At 41.1% G+C, this 14,204-nt stretch overlaps 1 protein-coding gene and 1 pseudogene across 3 annotated transcripts in view; one reads left to right on the plus strand and one right to left on the minus strand.

Annotated features, from left to right (window-relative positions):
- Positions 1-14,204, plus strand: part of LOC126092467 (caspase-6-like) — a 231,855-nt gene that overhangs the window by 96,508 nt on the left and 121,143 nt on the right. The window lies entirely within an intron of this gene.
- LOC126100156 (5S ribosomal RNA) lies at positions 373-490 on the minus strand (annotated as a pseudogene).

Here is a 14,204-nt window from a genome sequence, read left to right on the forward strand (position 1 = left end):
AGGAAGGCATATGACACCGCACACACTGCCGTTCAGAAAGTAGCAACGCCAGTATATAGTATCGATTTGCAGAGGATTGATGAACGATGCAGGCCCTGCCAGTTGACAATCAACGTAAATAAATGTAGCACATTGGTCATACATAAAACTAAAACTAAATTAAACTTCGTCCGAACAGGCCATGAGGGCCCAGCGGCACCGACCGGCCGCCGTGTCATCCTGAGCTCACAGGTGTCACTGGATGCGGATATGGAGGGGCATCTAATCAGTACACCGCTCTTCCGGCCGTATGTCAGTTTACGAGACCAGACCCGCTACTCCTCAATCAAATAGTTCCTCAATTTGCCTCACAAGGGCTGAGTGCACCTAGTTTGCCAACAGCGCTCGGCAGGCCGGATGGTCACCCATCCAAGTGCTAGCCCAGCCCGACAGTGCTTAACTTCGGTTATCTGACCGGAACCGGTGTTACCGCTGCGGCAAGGCCGTTGGCATTGCGCATACATAGAGAAAGAAATTTATTACTGTCCAGCTGCACTACTGATGACAGCTCACTGGAAACAGCATCTGCAGTTAAATATCTAGGAGTAACTATCCAGAGCGATCCTGAAGTGAAATGACCATATAAAACAAATAGTAGGAAAATTAGATGCCAGACTGAGATTCTACTATGAATCTTAAGGTAATGTAAATCATCCACGCAGAAAGTGACTTGTAAGGCATCTGTTCGACCGATTCTTGAGTAGTGTTTATCAATCTGGGACGCTTATCAGTTACGAATGGTAGAAGGGATGGAGAAGATCCAACGAGGAGCGGCGCGTTTCGTCACGAGACCATTTAGTCAGCGTAAGAGCACTACAGATATGTTCAACAGACCCCAGTGGGAAACACTACAAGACAGGGATTCTGCATCACAGAGAGGTTTGCTATTGAAATTTCGAGAGAGAACTTTCCGGCAAGAGACGAACAACATAGTACTTCCTTCCACACATATCTCGTGAAATGATCACGAAGAAAAAATTCGAGAAATTAGAGGTAACACAGAGGCTTTGTAATCCCTGACACAGTACTCGTTAAAGCCTGTGCTATGGTAAGTTATCGGGATTCACCTTATGAGAAAGGATTTTCGCATAGATATCGACCGCGTGTACCTGAATGGTGGCAAATCAGACTTACATCCGCTCTGTAATAACAATGATCCATCAAGTAAGTTCGAAATGCAATCACACGTCAGGATGGATCAAAGGATCAAAAGCAAACCAGAAGTTGCTACCAATGTGACAGTATTACGGTCGCCAGCCTAATTAGGTATTAACTGAGTTTCTTCCCTGCACAAGTTGGTATATGTTCACGCAAAACAACAAGTTGTAACAGTGCATAATACAGTAGAATTTTAGAACCAGAAAATCGTTTCACGTTCTGTACTGATATGGAAAATCATGAATACATAACACTACAATTTAATGTTTGTTATGATCACTGTATTTTTTTTAAAAATGATTACTGAATTTATTATTCATTCAAGATTTCCAGTATATAAGTAACTACTCTTTTCATCTTATTTACTGTTCATTGAAATGCCTTTAAATCCGTCTCGAAATAATAAACTTCATTACTATATCAATACTGAAGTTATCATTCGACTTCGTTAAACCTTCGCTATTCATTTACTGGTTCATTAACAAAACCTTTCTTTAAACATCATTCTAATATAGCTAGTTCAGCAAATAATTATTATTAACACAATTTTTAATTTTCATTTCGGGACACTCGGATTGCACAATGTTTGGAAAGGACCCTGTCTAGGTTAGTTGTGAGGATAATTAAACGATGGAAAAGTTCTGGTAAAATGTAGGTTATTATTGCACTAAACAAACACCACTCTCTGATCCATACGAATACAGTACTAAAAATTTCAACCTGCTAGTATCGATGCGGCGGTTGGCGGGCGACAAGATGGCGAGGAACAGAGGACACATTCAACCACAGCTATGGCTCTTGACGTATCGGCACTTTAATTCTTCTTAGCGTAGCAATGCTTTTCCATTTAGTGCCTATGAAATTTTGCCATGCTGTGTGGGCGTTGGAACGGCATACCCGAGGCTCAGTGAAGCTATGTCTTCCAGGAGAGCCTCCTCGCTCCAGAAGGTGTTGCTCAAACCAGTGCCAAACTCCAGCTACTACTGTGCCCGTTGTGCCGTGCAGTGCCCGTACGCATTTTCCCGCACTCGCCTGCCATCCACCTTTTACCGCTCCCTGACAGACCGGGTATTCACCCGAGGTTTTGCATTCTACATATCCTAACACATTGCCTACGTATGGAGCAGACACACAGTTACAATTTTAAACATCTTACAACAGTCTCAACATTTGTTACATTTCAATTCTATTACAATATTGCTTGACATTTGACATAAACATTAATATTCACATTGAAACTTATTTACAGTTTTCTTAACATAATGGCATGAAACAAAACGAAATGAAATCAGAACATCAATTACACAAGTTTATCGTACAATCAGATGAAAAGAATTACTTATATGTACAATAGTACAGAGTCGTTGTTGTTACAGCTTAACCGACAAACATTCTTCCCATGCGCCATTCGCGAGTAAAACAGGGAAGGGGGAATTACTTAGTGGTGCCAGAAGTACCTACCAAAAGTATGCTCGGGTACACACCGTTAGGTGGCTTGCGGAGTATGATGCAGATGTACATGTTCATGTTTGCATAACGATTTTAGTATTCTTACACCATCTGTTGTGGTTTTCACTCCGAAGACAGGTCTGATGCTGCAAGTGTTTTCGTCTCTGCGCAACTGTTGCTCACGATATTCACTTGCACCAACTTACTGTAGTTTTATCTTACTGTCCTACACAAAGTTTTTCATTTAGTGAAGTTGTGCCACAAAGTTATTTCCTCCCCACTTTGATTTTACCCCTTAATTCCGAGTGTCGCGAATTCGCATCATACCAATGCTGTGTGTTGAAGGTTGACCGTTTTAGAGCACCAGTGCCGACAGGTGCTTCTGATAAGTGGTGCATCCTCCTGAGTGTTTCGGGCACGTCTAAAGCGCCACAGTTTTTGATTTTAATTTTTCATCTACAAATTTATTCAGCCATTAAGGGTTAATACCTCTTCGTTTAGTATACCATCCACCCACACAATATTTCTACACTTTTCTAAAGTACAGTAAGAAGGCATTTTTTTTTTTTTTTTTTTTTTTACAAATATTCTCCTTCATTGATAGCCTCCATTGACATATTATGCATTTTAGCTGCCTGTAGAAGCTCTTCTGTGTTATGCACATGTTCGAGCTGTGGCAGCAGCCCCCCCCCCTCCCTCCCCCACCAGCCAAAGAACCCCCTGCTGATAGTCCTGCGAGTGCTGGGATTAGAAATGAGATGATCCCATTTGATGTCTTAGATATCGAAGGAACTCTTGGCGTTTTAGCACGATTTTTTTAAACCCCCCGCAGATTCCTTCTTTAGTGTACGACAAACTTGAAATTCATTTCCAGCACCGAATTTAAGTTTTCCACATATTGTTTTATGAACTACGAATGCTGCAATATGTTGTCCTATGTATATGATCTTTCTTCCATGTACTTGCCTAGTATAATTTTAATTAATTATTGTGTTTTTACTGGTTGCTGTTGAGGAGGAAATTTAGTTATTAGTATTTTATTAATGATCTCATTCATAAGCAGCTATATCACAGTCATCACAGTCGCTCAAGAAAGTTATAATTAAGCTTTACTTGTTTAATCAGAATCGGACGATGACTCTCCTTTTCCGCAGTCTCGATGATTCGAAGCGATCTGCAATCCTGTGTCTTGGTTTTCTTGCGTTTCGTAGTCAGTCGGAAAACCTCAGATCAAGCGGAAAGTTTGCTTTGATAGAGTTTAATTATCCAATGAAATAATGGAGCTCTTGGATCTAATAATTGCAGGTTCGTTTCCAATTCATCGGAAGTTCCCTTCTGACTATCAACGAAACGACACCTCCGTGCTAATTTCCAATTAGAGAATACATGTATAATACACACCTTTGATCTAAATGCTCAGTATATATTCTCTTGATTAGCATACAATATATTTTCAATCTCTTTCTTCCAGTAATCCCTATAGCAACATTACAATTATTGAATGCGGCTATTCGGCACGGAGAAAGTCCTAGAAGTCCTTCCAACACACATCAGAGAGAATATTACAAAGAGTAATTATGCGCTCATGGAATAGTAATAGTACTGTACTACTTTTCGCATCGATTCTGCGAGTATACAGATGGTCAAGTATGAAACGTAATTCACTCATAGAATTGTGCAAGGATAATTAGTAGAATATAAAGAGATATAAAAATTGCCCCTCGCAGCGAGCAAAGTTAATGATAATACACTTTGCGAGCTAACTGTAAATTTTGTTGGCTCGTTTATTCAAAAGAGAAATATTTTGAGGATTAGTTTTTTATAAATTTACCATAGAGTGTATGGGTAACATGTTAAGACTGTATGTTACCAGAATACCTAGGCTGTGACTTTTACATGTACCGGGGTATATCCGCATCCTGCATACATAACCAGGGAAGATATAAATCAGTATGATCACGGAAAAGGTCTACCCATTTGGGAGCTGGCCTTCACAGGGAAACCCTGGAAAACCCGGAAGATTAGACCCCGGCTCAGGTACTAAAGACGATAGGAAAGCCTAAACAAAGTGATTTTGAAATGTATAAAAATTTGATAGATAAGGTAGATAGAAAAGTGCCTCATAGCCAAAAAAAATCTTTACAACAGTGTTTAAAAAAAAAAGTTTTAAATTTCTTCTTTCGAGGTGTAGGCGGAGATCTCGTAGTGGAACCGATGAAATAGGTACACTGGGTACGGACAGTGGGTAGGCGACGTACAGCATTTGGTGGAGGCGGTATGGAGGACAGGTGATGAGTGGCGGTACAGGACAGAAGCTGGTAATTTACCGTAGAAACAGCCAGATGGTCTCAGGAACAGATGGTCAGGGACGTGAACATGGAACACGTTTGAAGTGGAATGAGAAAAGGTTCTGCTGAATAAATCCCTGGGAGAGAGTGGATTAAGCCACTGAAGTCCGTATTTCATCGTTGAATTCAAAGTCTGAATTGATTCATGTATTCTTCCATCTGTACTAGACTAGAATATCCAACAGTCCTGAAAATCGCGAATTTTATTGTCGTCCTCAATTCTGAAGTTGTTCCGAATCACAACTTCAGATCGTCCAAAGTATTGCAAAAGAAACTGTGTTAATTTAATTTTACTGTCGCACGTACCGAATGTATTCCTCCCACAGATTTTCTTACTCTAATCTTCGATTTGATGTAGTTCAGGTGGAAGTAAGGCACTGAATCTGTCCGAATTTTGTTTTCAAGTACGAAATTATGGATAAAATTCAAGTTCATACACGAGGAAAATTTTAAAATATAGGCATATGACATCGAATACACATAAAATGATATTCTTTCAGTACAAATATCGTAAATATTTTAATCTTTGTTACTATCGTTATTTGATCTGCAGATCCACCTGCAAATAAACAGCATTAATGGTGATGTATGCTCCTTTAGCTCATCATCCACTCGCAGAATCTTTTGTCATTCTCCCATGAACATTAATGGAAAACATATTTTCAACAATCATGTCAATAATATGAAAACACAAGAAACCCAACTCTTAAAAATTCAATTAAAACTCTTAAATTAATTCAACTGAAAATGAATGCATAATGAGAACTTTTAAATATAATAAATTTTCTCTCGCACGATCAGCGAGTTTCTTTAACCGTTCGTAGCGGTGATATTATCGACTGTAGTTTCACTTCACTTGTTTTTACCGCGATCAGCGCGCGTCCTGCCTTCAACGTACTTCCATACATAATTACTACGTTTAAAGTTTCACACGACATGTTCATATGTTTGTTATGTATTGAGAGAATATAGGTGCACTTTAAGTAACACATTAACACTCCCTGTGGCTGTTTCTTATAGGCAATACGTACACACACTAGCAAATGCTACAGTCTGATACATATTCTAAAGATTATACTAAACTATCACAGAAGTAATCTCACTGTCTCTTAACCTATCAACCACATAAATATATAGATTTATATATATTCACTCAAATAATCATAAAAATCCATTCTTGATTCTTCTTTAAGTCCAGTGTCGAGGTTTTAAGATCCTTCAAAAAATTTCTTGATACCATTATGCGGGACTAAACCCTTTACCCCTTTTGAATCGGAATAGGCCAACAAGTACGATGCCGGATTTGGTATACTGACAATAACATATGGTCCGGTATATATAAGATTCCATTTGTTGGTGTTCTTTCTCAGTTTCGAGGAATGCAGGTGTCGCCTCAATAAAACCTATTCTCCGAGATGAAACGTCTGAATCCGGTGTATCCTTTGATCATATGTCAACTTCCATTGTGCTGCATTTTCAGTCAAACTGACAAGTGCTAGTCGAATCTTTTCCTCCCATGTTAGTTTTCGATCTTCATGCTTTGGCAAATGGTTTATCCAGAACTTCTTTTCAGCCTGCTTAAACATTAGCTCTGTAGGTACCGCTCCTCCGGGGCACGGAGAAAATCCTAGAAGTCCTTCCAACACACACCAGAGAGAATATTACAAAGAGTAATTATGCGCTCATGGAATAGTAATAGTACTGTACTACTTTTCGCATCGATTCTGCGAGTGTATGGATGGTCAAGTATGAAACGTAATTCTTTCATAGAATAGTGCAGGGATAATTAGTAGAGTGTAATGAGATATTACACTAGCTTTATTAGCTAATATTCGATCTGCAGCATGAGGATCTTTATTTGTAGCATTAGCAGTGCCATGTTCCTTTCAGGCATTGTCTAGTAAGTTAATTCCCTTATCACCACAAGGTAGCGGGTTTTTCAGCTTCGTTTCAGGTCCATAGCAGTTGTGCCCAGTAACTGTAATCATGTGGTAACTTATTGAGAATAACACTACCACCACTATCTATGGTGCGCTTACGAGCTGTCATTTCACGTTACTATATAGTTCGAGATTTATGTGTCCTGTTTATGTACCACATTGTGAACATTCACTCAACTGTTGTGCGTTGATGGGAAGCTGGCCCACTTCAGTAGAGCCTCATTCCCTCGACGCCTTATAACGCGCACTGTAGTGACATTTGTGATTCAGAGGTTTTCACTAATTCCTCTGTGTAAAATCTTCCAGTGGTCTTATCACCTTTGCTGTCCTTTAAAAAGTAAGTTCTTCAATATGCATGTTGCACATTCCAAACTGTGAATGTGTGTGCTGACCAGTTTGGTAGGTAAAACGTCTCAAATGCAGGGTTCGTATTTCGAAATATGCACCAAATCACCCACATTCTACTTCTGCTTGCGTAAATCTACCATCTTAATACGGCTGTAAGCTATATTTAGAGACCCATTATCATGTACAGCAAGAGGTCTCATTTTGTATTATGTCTAGTTCCAGTTCTAAGCAAAGAAGGGAAGGCAGAAAGGTGGAAGGAGTATATAGAGGGTTTATACAAGGGCGATGTACTTGAGGACAATATTATGGAAATGGAAGAGGATGTACATGAAGACGTAATGGGAGATAAGATACTGCGAGAGGAGTTTGACAGAGCACTGAAAGACCTGAGTCGAAACAAGGCCCCGGGAGTAGACAACATTCCATTAGAACTACTGATGGCCTTGGGAGAGCCAGTCATGACAAAACTCTACCATCTGGTGAGCAAGATGTATGAGACAGGCGAAATACCCTCAGACTTCCGAACTATCAGTTTAATAAGTCACAGCTGCAAAATACTAACGCGAATTCTTTACAGACGAATGGAAAAACTGGTAGAAGCGGACCTCGGGGAAGATCAGTTTGGATTCCGTAGAAATGTTGGAACACGTGAGGCAATACTAAACTTACGACATATCTTAGAAGAAAGATTAAGAAAAGGCAAACCTACGTTTCTAGCATTTGTAGACTTAGAGAAAGCTTTTGACAATGTTAACTGGAATACTCTCTTTCAAATTCTGAAGGTGGCAGGGGTAAAATACAGGGAGCGAAAGGCTATTTACAATTTGTACAGAAACCAGATGGCAGTTATAAGAGTAGAGGGGCATGAAAGGGAAGCAGTGGTTGGGAAAGGAATGAGACAGGGTTGTAGCCTCTCCCCGATGTTATTCAATCTGTATATTGAGCAAGCAGTAAAGGAAACAAAAGAAAAATTCGGAGTAGGTATTAAAATTCATGGAGAAGAAGTAAAAACTTTGAGGTTCGCCGATGACATTGTAATTCTGTCAGAGACAGCAAAGGACTTGGAAGAGCAGTTGAACGGAATGGACAGTGTCTTGAAAGGAGGATATAAGATGAACATCAACAAAAGCAAAACGAGGATCATGGAATGTAGTCAAATTAAATCGGGTGATGCTGAGGGAATTAGATTAGGAAATGAGACACTTAAAGTAGTAAAGGAGTTTTGCTATTTGGTGAGTAAAATAACTGATGATGGTCGAAGTAGAGAGGATATAAAATGTAGACTGGCAATGGCAAGGAAATCGTTTCTGAAGAAGAGAAATTTGTTAACATCGAGTATAGATTTAAGTGTCAGGAAGTCGTTTCTGAAAGTATTTGTATGGAGTGTAGCCATGTATGGAAGTGAAACATGGACGATAACTAGTTTGGACCAGAAGAGAATAGAAGCTTCCGAAATGTGGGGCTACAGAAGAATGCTGAAGATAAGGTGGGCAGATCACGTATCTAATGAGGAGGTATTGAATAGGATTGGGGAGAAGAGAAGTTTGTGGCACAACTTGACTAGAAGAAGGGATCGGTTGGTAGGACACGTTTTGAGGCATAAGGGATCACAAATTTAGCATTGGAGGGCAGCGTGGAGGGTAAAAATCGTAGAGGGAGACCAAGAGATGAATACACTAAGCAGATTCAGAAGGATGTAGGTTGCAGTAGGTACTGGGAGATGAAGAAGCTTGCACAGGATAGAGTAGCATGGAGAGCTGCATCAAACCAGTGTCAGGACTGAAGTCCACAACAACATGTCTAGTTCGATTATACTACTCAGTTATTTGTAGGAGATTGTCTAACCATTTGTATGACCCCAGAAGATTAAATCTCGTCCACGAGAGCTTCTTAAAATCCTGTTCAAACAATCAAAAATACTGGCTTGCATGTCTGAGATTGTCAAGTTGTGGTTTATTCCGTAACATTTTAGTACTAACTTGAAATGTAAAATTCGCCTCCATGGTCAGCTTGCAGATTGTCAGGACACTGATTTATCCCCATCTGCAGCAATCATTCAGACACCATTGCAGTCTCCTTTCCTGTCTTTGTCCTCTCAGGCAGGGCCATTTGAAATTTGAACACTTATCTATAACCATTAAATATATTTTCTAGATTTAGTCAATAGTGATTACTGATTCATATCAACGAGATCAGCCTACCATAAGGTGTCAAAACGTCATAATATGATGTGTAAACCCTATATTATAACATGTCTATGGGGGAATGTTTTGTGTACAGACTTGTGAAGATCGTAAACGGTCGTCTCCATAGCCGTAGCCACTTGAGGATCTGTCTTTCTCAAAGCTCTGAAATTATTGCTATAATTTCATATGTTCGCGCTGTAGTCACGGCTTCAGCTGATGCTGTTAGTAGATGTAGATATTCTATGATTTTATTTGGGTCATCATAGCTTGTATACTCCGGAGGTCGAGTGTTCAGTATTTTATGATGAGCATCGATGCCTTCACCAGCATTACATATACCACTTAAAGCAGACACTATTTTTGTGGAATCCTGCGCACTTGAGTCTTATAGGGTGCTTAGGATGCTGTTTTTTCGGTTAGCTAGACAACATACAAGCATATCATATTAATGGAGATTATTACAGTAATTGAACTGACGATAGTTAACTTTGTATTTACAACGATTTGTCTCAAGCAATTGGTAACATGCAAATAATCAATGTCCATGCAAGTTAATCACACAAGTTCATATGGGTCACAAATTGCGCCTCTTCTAGTGCCTCTCGTCTAGTCCGTCTCTACTAGTGCGTGTCTTCTACTGTCCGGCCCAGACTGGCAGGATCGGCGTTTATATTCTCTTCGGATAGCGGTCGCTCCTGTTGTGGTGCGGTCCTAGTCAACGTCCCCCGGAAAACGACCAGAAGGGTATGTGTCCACCTCCTGATGCCATAACCAGATGAAGAAGATGGTGACTGCTGCAGTGTGGACGGGTCCAGCTCCATCGGTAGAACGAGAGTAGGCGAAGGCTCCATATCCATGAGGTCGTCCTGCAGTGTTGTGATGACGCCTTGTGGCGGCTGCTGTGGCCGAGCTGTCCTCTGGATCCCTGAATCTGGGGAAAGAGACACTGATAGATCATCCTGCATGTGACAGAGGCGAAGTCGATTTTGATGGTGCCGCAAGCCATCTGGACCCGAAATAAGGTACGTGCAAGCGCCAAGTCGACAAATAATCTCGCCTCGTGCCCACCGTCTGCTGCCGCTTAGATTCCTCTAAAAGAGAATATAATGCAGCGCGATGCTGAGGAGGGTGGAACAGTGTTTGATGGCGGTGGCCGTGAAGTAATTTCACTGGCGATGGTCCATCTCGAGGATTCGAACGATAGGAGGCGAGAAATAGATGCAATGCTTGATCCCTGGTGTGTGCAGAGCGGAGTTTGGCCATCTGCTGCTGGAAGGTTCTGACAAAACGTTCCGCTCCGCCGATTGTCTGTGGATGGAATGATCCACTTCACAGGAAGTTTCAAATTCATTTGACGTGAACTCAGGTCCGTTGTCTGACACTATTACTCCAGGTGTACCTTCAAGGCAGAAAATAGAGGCCACCACCTGAATTGTGCTACGTGATGTTGTCAAGTTCATTGGCACAGCAAGAGGAAACTTGCTGTACGAGTCGACCACAACCAACCAACAAGTGTTCCAAAAAGTTACCGAAAATCTATGTGCACATGTTGCCATGACGATTGCGACTTAGGCAAAGCAGAGAATTTTTTTGGCGGATCGGACTGATTTTCCGCACATGCATGACACTGTGACGTCATCTCTTCTATTTGGGTGGCCATACCCTGCCAAGTACAGTATCGAAGCACAAACTGTTTCGAACGAACAATCCCCAGTGTCCTTTGTGAAATAACTGCAACACTTCTTTTTGCAAAGCTTTAGGGATCAACACAGGTGACTGTCCACTGTCAATATGAACACGAATCACACCTTTCTGTACAACGAGGCTATGTCGACGTGCAAATTATCGGCGCACTACAAAGTTCTTTATGCTACGCAAGGAACGAGGCCACGATGTGTGAATGTATGCGAGCAAAATGTTCAAATCTGAATGAACTTCCGTGGCCTGTGAAATTTTCCTATAGTTTAGTGGGAAAGATGGAAGCAATTTAGAATCCTGAGCATCGATGTGACAACAAGATGTAGCAGTAGCGTCAAAGTCTGTATCAGGGCCAATTGGAAGACTTGAAAGTGCGTCCGCATTATCACGTTGAGCTGTCGGACGATACACAATCTCGTACTGGTATTGAGACAACAACAAACCGAATCTTTGCAATTTTTGGGCAATTCGTACAGTAACCGGTTTCGTCGGATGAAACAAGGACTACAAAGGCTTGTGATCCGTAACTAAGTTGAATTTTCTCCCATATAAATAGTGGTGGAACTTGGTGACATCGTACACAGTAGCCAAAGCCTCTTTCTCAATTTGTGAATAGTTACACTGAGATTTGGACAACATTTTTGATGCGAAAGCGATAGGCCTGTCTTCATCACCAAATCTGTGCGAAAACACTGAACCGATTCCGTAAGAGGGACCGTCAACTTGCAAGACAACTCGCTTGTCAGGACCAAAGTGAACTAAGCATCCATCACTGAGCAATGCAGCTTTAAGTTTTTGAAAAACTTCTTGGCGCAGATCTGTCCAAACAAAGGGGACATTCTTTCGACGCAAGCGAAGCAATGGGGCCGCGATATGAGCCATGAACCGATTGTAATAGTTCATTTTCCCTACGAGTGACTGCAATTTTGTAACATTGCGAGGAACTGGTAAATCTCATGTGGATAACAAATGCGACTGTAGTGGATGTACACCTTGACTGTCTATGACATAACCAAAATACTCCAACTCACGTTTAAAAAAATCACACTTGTTCTGTCTACACTTTAATCCTGCATCAGATAACACACGAAACAAAGCACCCAAATTTGCAATATGTTCTTAAAGTGTACGACCTGCTACGACAATGTTGTCCAAATAGTTGGAACAGATTGGCACTTGTGCAGTCAGCTGTTCCAAACACCTTTGGAAAACGGCAGGTGGGGAAGCACTGCAAAAAGGCAAACGCAAATATTTAAACAAGTTCAGATGAGTATTCACTACACACACTTTTTGAGATTCTTCATCGAGCATTATTTGAAGACATGCATCACACAAATCAATTTTTGAAAAGTACCGTCCAGCGCCTAATATGTCCATGAGATCATCTGGGGTAGCAGTTGATACATATCAATCACACTTTGTGGGTTTACTGTAGGCTTAAACTCAGCACAGAGGCGAACGCGACTTGAAGGTTTGGGGAGCAGCACCAATGGACTTGCCCACTGACTAACTGAAATGGGCGCAATAGCTCCGCTATCCTGCAGTTCTTCAAGTTCAGCTGTGACTTTGTCCCCTGATGCAGACTTTAATATACTGCATTAATGACATTGACCTTGTGACGAGATTTTTGTCAGTGGGCCGAATTGATATCTTCATTCCATTGCAAACATACAGATTGCACATGTCCTTTCCTGCCACAAGCGTAACACTGAGCTTGTCGGGAGGGTAGTCTTGGGGTTTGTGCCGTGAATAACATGGAGGGCAAGACTTAATTCTGTTCGCTTGTGTAGCCGCCTCTTTAGGAACTTTTTCGCAGCGTGAACGGCTGTTTACTCAGTGTGGCGAGCGCACGCCACCAATGTCGAATGGACCAGTCACAAACTAGGGACTCAACCCGACAAATAGCTGGCTGCTCAAAAATATCGGCTGACAATGCATCTGAATCGCACTGATCTAATATTTGCACTACCTGCTGAAATGATGGGTCATACTGTTTCAAAATCTGCTATCTCAGTTTGACATCAGGTACATTGTACACCATTGCAACACGCAACATAACATGTGAATATAAAGCACCGAGAACACATTTGAATTTCAATTTCCTTGTCATACCCTGCAAATCTGTTACACACTCGCAATAAGTTTTTTCTGACCGTTTTTTACAATTAAAGAACTGATACCTAACTGCTACCACATTCACTTGTTCATCATAATAGTTAGTTAGCGAATCAATAACTTGTTCATAAGCAAGTTCACTCAGAACACTGCACTTCTTACTGTGGATAGGAAATAATGGCTGTTCACAGTACCTGGCACAGGCGCCGACTCCATGGGGTCTGAGGGAGGCCAAGCCCCCTCAAAAATTCTTTTGGGGGAGGGGGGGGGGGCTCTGGGATCTGCCACCCCCCTCCCCAATAATTTAAGAAAATTATTAGTTATATTATGCTTTGTAAAATCACAAAATTATGTTGGAATTTTTTATTTACCTTGTTTGACGATAGTTACCTTTTAAAATACCTACAGTAATGAGTAAAAACAAATAATTATTATGGTAGTAAGCAGGTTAACTGAAAACGAGTGGTGTGAATCATGATAGTGTTACGGTACTGCGGGCACACTTAGAATTTGTCACGGTGCGCGAATCTTCAGGGAAAGTCTGGCGCCGGCAGACCAGCGCTCCGACCACAGCGACATCAAAAGGACTGGAGCAGAAGCACCTGGAACCCTCCGCCTCGCGTCGCCTTGATGCTTCAAGACATTATGACGCCGCGGCTATATAAAGCCCACCCTGCTGTCGCAGTCATTCAGTGTGGATAGTTTCGTTCAGTGCATGCTGCAAAGATTAGATTAGATTAATACTTGTTCCATAGATCATGAATATGACACTTCGTAATGATGTGAAACGTGTCAGGTTAATAAAAGATGTCTGTACAAGATATTACATTACACAAAATATAGCATGACACTAATGTTTAAGGTTTTTTTTGTCTAAAATTTCAGCCAATGAGTAGAAGGAGTTGTCATCTAGAAATTCTTTT

This window comes from Schistocerca cancellata, chromosome 1 (assembly GCF_023864275.1).
Source record: "Schistocerca cancellata isolate TAMUIC-IGC-003103 chromosome 1, iqSchCanc2.1, whole genome shotgun sequence".
Taxonomy (NCBI): domain Eukaryota; kingdom Metazoa; phylum Arthropoda; class Insecta; order Orthoptera; family Acrididae; genus Schistocerca; species Schistocerca cancellata.